We start from the raw sequence: 6,880 nt of genomic DNA on the forward strand, positions 1-6,880 counted from the left end.
AAGACAGTCCCAACGTCAATGGGCATCCCTTTCACGAGGCAGAACATCATCCACGCCTGATCTTGGTTTACAGTGGAGTCATGAGACGTGAGGCATAAGGTCGACTGCACAAAACTATAGAGACACTTCAGCTCATGCTCCAAATCAGTTCGGCGGAATCGCAAATTCCCATGGATATCGAGATCCCACTCAGATTCAGGTTTTGCCAAAACGGGCATGATATCTTGAAGCAACTCATCATCTACCTGACCCCTGAGTGGAGTGAACTGGCATTTGACGCTCTCCAACGAGAAAATGTTATTGATCACCTTGGCCGAGAAAGGGACTTCTACTCCTCGGACAATGAACTCGGTAGGCCACTTATCGGCTAAGAAATTAGCGTAAAACTCTTTGACCAGCTCGGACACAGCTGGCTCGGGTTGTGTACAAAGTGATTCCCAGTGGCGATCGCGGATCATATCGGCCACCCAATCGGGCAAACCGTTTAGATTGGAATGCTCAGCAATGAGGCCCCGCTCCATATAGAAATCACGCTGGGAGATGGAAGTGTGGTATTTGATCTCAGCTGTCTCGGAGTCAAACTTCAGGACATCGGAGAAAGCCTTCCTTTTGGCCTTGTACGCGCAGCTCTTGATTTTCGGCATGGTGAGTCTAGGAATGCGGTTCGTGGTGGGTGAAATGTCGTGGGTCTTCTCGGAATCACCTGGAATGCCGCTTGGTCTGGAGGGCTTTGGAGAGTTTCGGAATCACCTGGAATGCGGTTGCGGCTGTGCAAGGGCCGTGGGTTTTCTCGGCCGATGGGGTCTGGTTGTATGGGTCGATGGGAGCTGGTGGCTTTTGGCGAGGTGGGCGGTCGTGGAGTCGGGTCGGTGAGGTGGAAAGGCGGAGCTGGGGGCTCGACGAGGGTGGAGTGTGAGTGGCGGCGGATTGCTGGGGTTGGGGTTTCAGGGGCTGTGGGTAATCTGAAGGTCGCGTGTTGGGGGAATGTGGTGAGGGTGTACTTCATATATACATATATACTAAAATACTAATATATATATGTATATAACAAACGAAATATACTAATATATATATAATAAAAGTGAATGACTAATAGATATATATATAATAAAAGCAAAAGTAAAAGGTAGATATGTAGTAAATATATAATATATAAACTGATATAATGAATTTCTCTCTTTGTTTTTTTTTTTTTATATATATATATATCTTTTATAGCTTTGCTTTTTATAGAGAAATATATATATATATATATGAAGCACACCATTAATGTGATGTGATGTTGACTTCTGAAAGTGTGGGCTCTGGGTAATTCTACTGAGGTGAGGATCGTGAGAATGGAAAGGTGGAGGTGATTGGGAAGAAGCTAATAAGGTGGGAGTTAGGTAAATCTATTTCAGCTCTTGCCCTATTCTGCATAAAAGGCGTCAAAATTGATCAGAAGAAAAATGCTCCCAGTTCATAAAAATGCTCCTGCGACCCTGCTAAATGCTGCAGCAATGATATAGCAATCCACCCTGCCAGAAAAATAATGCCTTTGCCCAGACTTCTCTGCTCAGCCTATTCTCAGTTTTACCAACCCCTGGCTGACCTCTTTCTTGATTTTTTTTTTTTCAAGGGGTAGTACACCCCAAACTTTAGTGACAAATATTATTTATTTACAAACTGCCTCTTTCACTCATGGGTTGCCCAAGTGTGATACAAGAAATGCAAGGCAACCCATAGTCTTTCTCCTTCAAGCATCCTTCAGACTGACGGAGGTCTTTTCTCTGTCGACCTCCCCGCCCCAGTAGTGTTTCAGCCTCTGCCCATTAACTTTGAACTCCCTCCCGGACTGATCTTCTCGAACTAAAACAGCTCCGAAAGGGTAGACTTCAGCCACTGTAAACGGGCCAGACCAGCGGGACTTGAGCTTCCCAGGGAACAGCTTCAACCGTGAGTTAAACAGCAGTACTTTCTGGCCTTTCTCAAACACCCGCTCTTGAATTTTCTGGTCATGCCACCGCTTAGTCTTTTCTTTGTACAGCTTGGCATTTTCATAGGCAAATAGCCGCATCTCGGCCAGTTCATTCAGCTGTAATTTGCTTGCTTCTCCAGCAACTACAAGATCCATATTCAACTTCTTCAATGCCCAAAATGCCTTATGTTCTAACTCCACAGAAAGGTGACACGCCTTCCCGAAGACTAAGCGATAAGGTGACATGCCTAGAGGAGTCTTAAAAGCTGTCCTGTACGCCCAAAGCGCATCATCCAGCCGCTGTGACCAGTCCTTGCGGCTTGGGTTCACCACCTTTTCTAGGATCCCTTTTATCTCTCTATTCGAAATTTCTGCCTGCCCGTTAGTCTGGGGGTGATAGGCTGTGGCTATCTTGTGTTTGACGCTGTACTTGGCTAGCAAGGCAGCCAATATTTTGTTTACAAAGTGGGTTCCCTTGTAACGACCCAAATTCACCAATAAGGCTTAAGGGCCTTGATTAGTGTGCCAGGAGGGCATTACTGGAATAATTGTGATTTAACGAGTAATTATATGTTTAATGATGCTTGTATGATAATTGATTATATTATATGATGATATGATATATATGTTTGAGATATATGTGAGAACCACATTATGATGTGGATAATTCTGCAGCCGGCGACTCGAGGCGATCCTAGGGCTAGATAGCAGGAAAAGTCACAACGGGGCATTATAATTGACTTTGGCAAGTCAGGGGTATTTTAGGTATCGGGTAGTGATTTAGACTATCGGGTGATAAAAATAAATAATTGGAGATATATCTGAGGTTAGGATGTCTAGGCGGGATTATTGGGGGATTTTACCGTTTTGGCCTCGAGAACGTTTCCGGCACCCCGAGCCTTGGGATTAACTTAATGGATAAGTTAGACTTAAGTAAGTCTTTAGAAGAAAACACAAACCGACTAAGTATACTTCTCTCAGCTTACTTACACGCTCAAAGGGAACCAAAGGAAGGAAAAACACAGAAAAACAAAGGAAAAACTACTGAGTTTGAGAGGGAACTGCTGGGATTGAGCTGTGTCTTTGGGAATTGAAGGAAGTAATCTGGAGGATTAGCTCAGGAACTGATCAAGGTCTGAGATAGAGCTAAGGTAAGTTCTGAATTTTCGTTTTGGGGTTAGGAACTTAAAGAAATGACTGAGTTTTAAATGGTTATGGTTTTGACATTCAAGGTGGAAATTGAGGCTAGGGACTTTGAAGATAGGTCAGGGGACTCTTGGAAAATCGATTCTACAACTGAGGTAAGGTTTAAATTATAGTTTGATGGTTGTATTTGGGGGTTGTCATGGCTGGTTTTAAATTCTTTGGGTTTGGATTTCAGAAGTTGGAAGGAAGAGGTTGAAGTGTGTTGGGCTGTGTTTTCTGGGGAATTATGTTGCTTAGATCATGTTAAAAGGTTGGGAGTTAATTGGTTTTGGTTTGGGGGCTTTGGGATAGTTTTAGGTGAGGTTTGGAGGTTGAAAATGGTGGTTTTTTTTGGGTTCGAAGGGTCGGGCCGCGGCATGGTTCTTGGAGAGCCGCGGCCCTTCAAGGGGTGTTGCATGCTGAGGAAGAAGGGCGGGCCGCGGCATGGTCCAAGCAATGCCGTGCCCCTTACCTGTTTTTGTGCCCTGGATGGCTCTGTTTAGGGGCCATGCTGCGGCATGGGTGGCCTATGCCGCGGCGCTTAAGGGATTTTGGGATTTTAAGATTTTAGGCTTGGAAATTTAACCTAAGGTGCTCGGGGTTGAGTCTTTTACTATATTTGGTGAAGTTCAATGTTCCGAGTACTAGAACTTGGCTTGGGAACTCATTTAAGGTTGTTAATGGTGTCTTCCTTCATGGTTGTGACTAGGTAACTAGCTAGGACTCGAGGATCGGATCGCGCTCAAGGAGTGACGCCCATAGCTAATTCATCTTAAAGCTAAAGGTAAGAAAACTGCACCCGGTTGTATGTTTGTGATGGGACTAAGTGCTCCCGAGAATTGTACCGTGTCAATGATGGTATTACGCCATGGGACATGTAAAAGCGGCCTAAGAGTGCCGTATATGATATTAGCGCACAGAGCGCAGGTTGGCCACTGGTAGCCAAAGACAACAGGATAACAGAGGGGGTAGCCTGAGGGCACCAGCCCTAGTTATCGTTTGTAAACTGTAAATGACATGAGTTGATATGCTTATTAATTGAAATACCTGATTATACCAATTGATGACATGGTTGAGATTATGTAATGTGACGTGAGAAATTGAATTGTTGCTAACTGCTTATGCCTTGTGGTTGTTGTGTTTTCTTGCTGGCCCTTGGCTCACGGGTGCTACGTGGTGCAGGTAAAGGCAAGGGCAAGCTGGACCAAGCCTGAGGTGGAGAGCTCCGAGGTGAAATGTACATAGCCAGCTGTTCGATCGCCATGGTCGAGGAGTGAGTCAGGACAGGGATTACCTAACTGCTCGTTTTGCCTTAGTATGGCTGGTTTATGTATTTGTACCTTGTAACTTTTGTAAACGGCCTTTAAACTAATGTTTTTGGGATCTCGTGTAGATAAACAATGTTTCCTAATGAAAATGTGACTTTTGAGACCAAAATGCTTTTAACCCTAGTTCCTTTACAGTTTCAGTAACACGATTTTATACTAATGACTTGGTTAGCAAGTCTGGCACTTTATAAACACACAGTGTAACGGTCTTGGCTATCCAGGGCGTTACATCCCTCATCACTGATCAAAGCCCTCGGAGTCCCAAACCTTGTAAACACATGCTTATGCAGAAACTTCATCACTACTTTAGCATCATTTGTGGGGCTAGCCACTGCCTCTACCCATTTTGACACGTAGTCAACAGCCACCAGAATGTATAAGTTCCCAAAGGACTGTGGGAATGGCCCCATGAAATCGATTCCCCAGACGTCAAATAGTTCCACCTCCAAAATACAGTTCAACGACATCTCATTCCTTGCTGAAATGTTGCTTACACGCTGGCGGCGGTCACACTTCTTAGCGAACTCATGAGCGTCTTTAAAAATGGATGGCCAATAATATCCGGATTGGAACACTTTAGCTGCTGTCCGCTGTCCACCAAAGTGGCCACCATATGGGGCTGAATGGCAGTGCTCTAAGATGCTGGACACTTCATTTTCAGGCACACAACGCCTCAGTATCTGGTCGGGGCACTGCTTGTAAAGGTACGGTTCATCCCAGTAATAAAATCTGATGTCGTGGAAGAACTTTTTGAGTTGCTGTTTGCTGAAGTCAGGTGGCTGTACTCCACTTACTAAATAATTCACAACATCGGCGTACCATGGGACACTTTCCTGGTCTAAAACCAACAGCTGCTCATCTGGAAAAGAATCATGAATCTGAGGTGTTACCTCACTGGTAGTGCTGCTATTAATGCTGGTTTCCAGCCGCGACAAGTGATCTGCCACTTGGTTTTCAGTACCCTTTCTGTCGCGTATTTCAAGATCAAATTCTTGCAGCAATAAGACCCAGCGAATGAGCCTTGGTTTGAACTCCTTCTTGGCTATTAAATATTTTATTGCTGAATGGTCGGTGTAGACTACAACCTTTGTGCCCACTAAGTAAGATCTGAATTTTTCAAAGGCAAATACCACAGCCAGCAGCTCCTTTTCAGTGGTGGAGTAGTTTATTTGAGCATCAATCAACGTCTTGCTCGCATAATAAACTGAATGGAAAATCTTTCCTCTTCGATGCCCAAGGACTGCTCCAATAGCAAAATCGCTGGCGTCGCACATGAGTTCAAATGGTAAAGACCAATCAGGAGCCACAATCACTGGAGCCGTTATTAATGTTTTTTTCAACTTCAAAAATGCTTCCTGACACTCAGCAGTAAAATCAAAGGATCGGTTTTGTTCCAGCAACGTACACAAAGGCTTAGACACCTTGGAGAAGTCCTTGATAAAACGCCTATAGAAACCAGCGTGCCCCAGAAAACTCCTTATCCCTTTTACTGTAGTTGGGGCTGGTAACTTCTCAATCACTTCCAGCTTTGCCTTATCGACTTCAATCCCCTTTTTAGACACTTTGTGACCCAACACGATACCTTCCTGCACCATAAAATGGCACTTTTCCCAATTTAGGACTAAATGGGTTTCTTCACACCTTGCCAAAACCTTCTCCAAATTAGTTAAACAGCTCGCAAAAGAATCTCCATAGACTGAAAAATCGTCCATAAAAATCTCCAAAATGTTCTCTGCCATATCCGAAAAGATTGCCATCATGCACCTTTGAAAGGTGGCTGGTGCGTTACATAAACCAAATGGCATACGTCTAAAAGCGAATGTCCCGTAGGGGCATGTGAATGTGGTTTTCTCCTGGTCTTCCGGGGCTATGGAAATCTGGTTATAACCTGAATAACCATCGAGAAAACAGAAAAAGTCTTTCCCAGCCAAGCGGTCTAACATTTGATCAATAAACGGCAGCGGAAAATGATCCTTCCGCGTGGCTTTGTTAAGTTTCCTGTAATCCACACACACTCTCCAACCGGTCACTGTTCGAGTAGGAATCAACTCGTTGTTATCATTCGTCACCACTGTAACCCCTCCTTTTTTAGGCACGCACTGCACTGGGCTTACCCATGAGCTGTCTGAAATAGGGTAGATAATACCATAGTCTAGCCACTTGATCACTTCTTTTCGGACTACCTCTTTCATCACTGGATTTAACCTCCTTTGCTGCTCCACAGAGTTGCTACAGCCAGATTCCAACAAGATTTTATGCATGCACAAAGCTGGGCTAATTCCTTGTATATCGGCCATAGTCCAGCCGATAGCCTTCTTATGTCTTCTTAATAACTCCAGCAAAGACCCCTCAGCATCAGCCTCTAAACAGGAAGAGATAATTACTGGAAGTGTGTCATTGTCCCCCAAAT

Source organism: Humulus lupulus, chromosome 8 (genome assembly GCF_963169125.1).
Source record: "Humulus lupulus chromosome 8, drHumLupu1.1, whole genome shotgun sequence".
Taxonomy (NCBI): domain Eukaryota; kingdom Viridiplantae; phylum Streptophyta; class Magnoliopsida; order Rosales; family Cannabaceae; genus Humulus; species Humulus lupulus.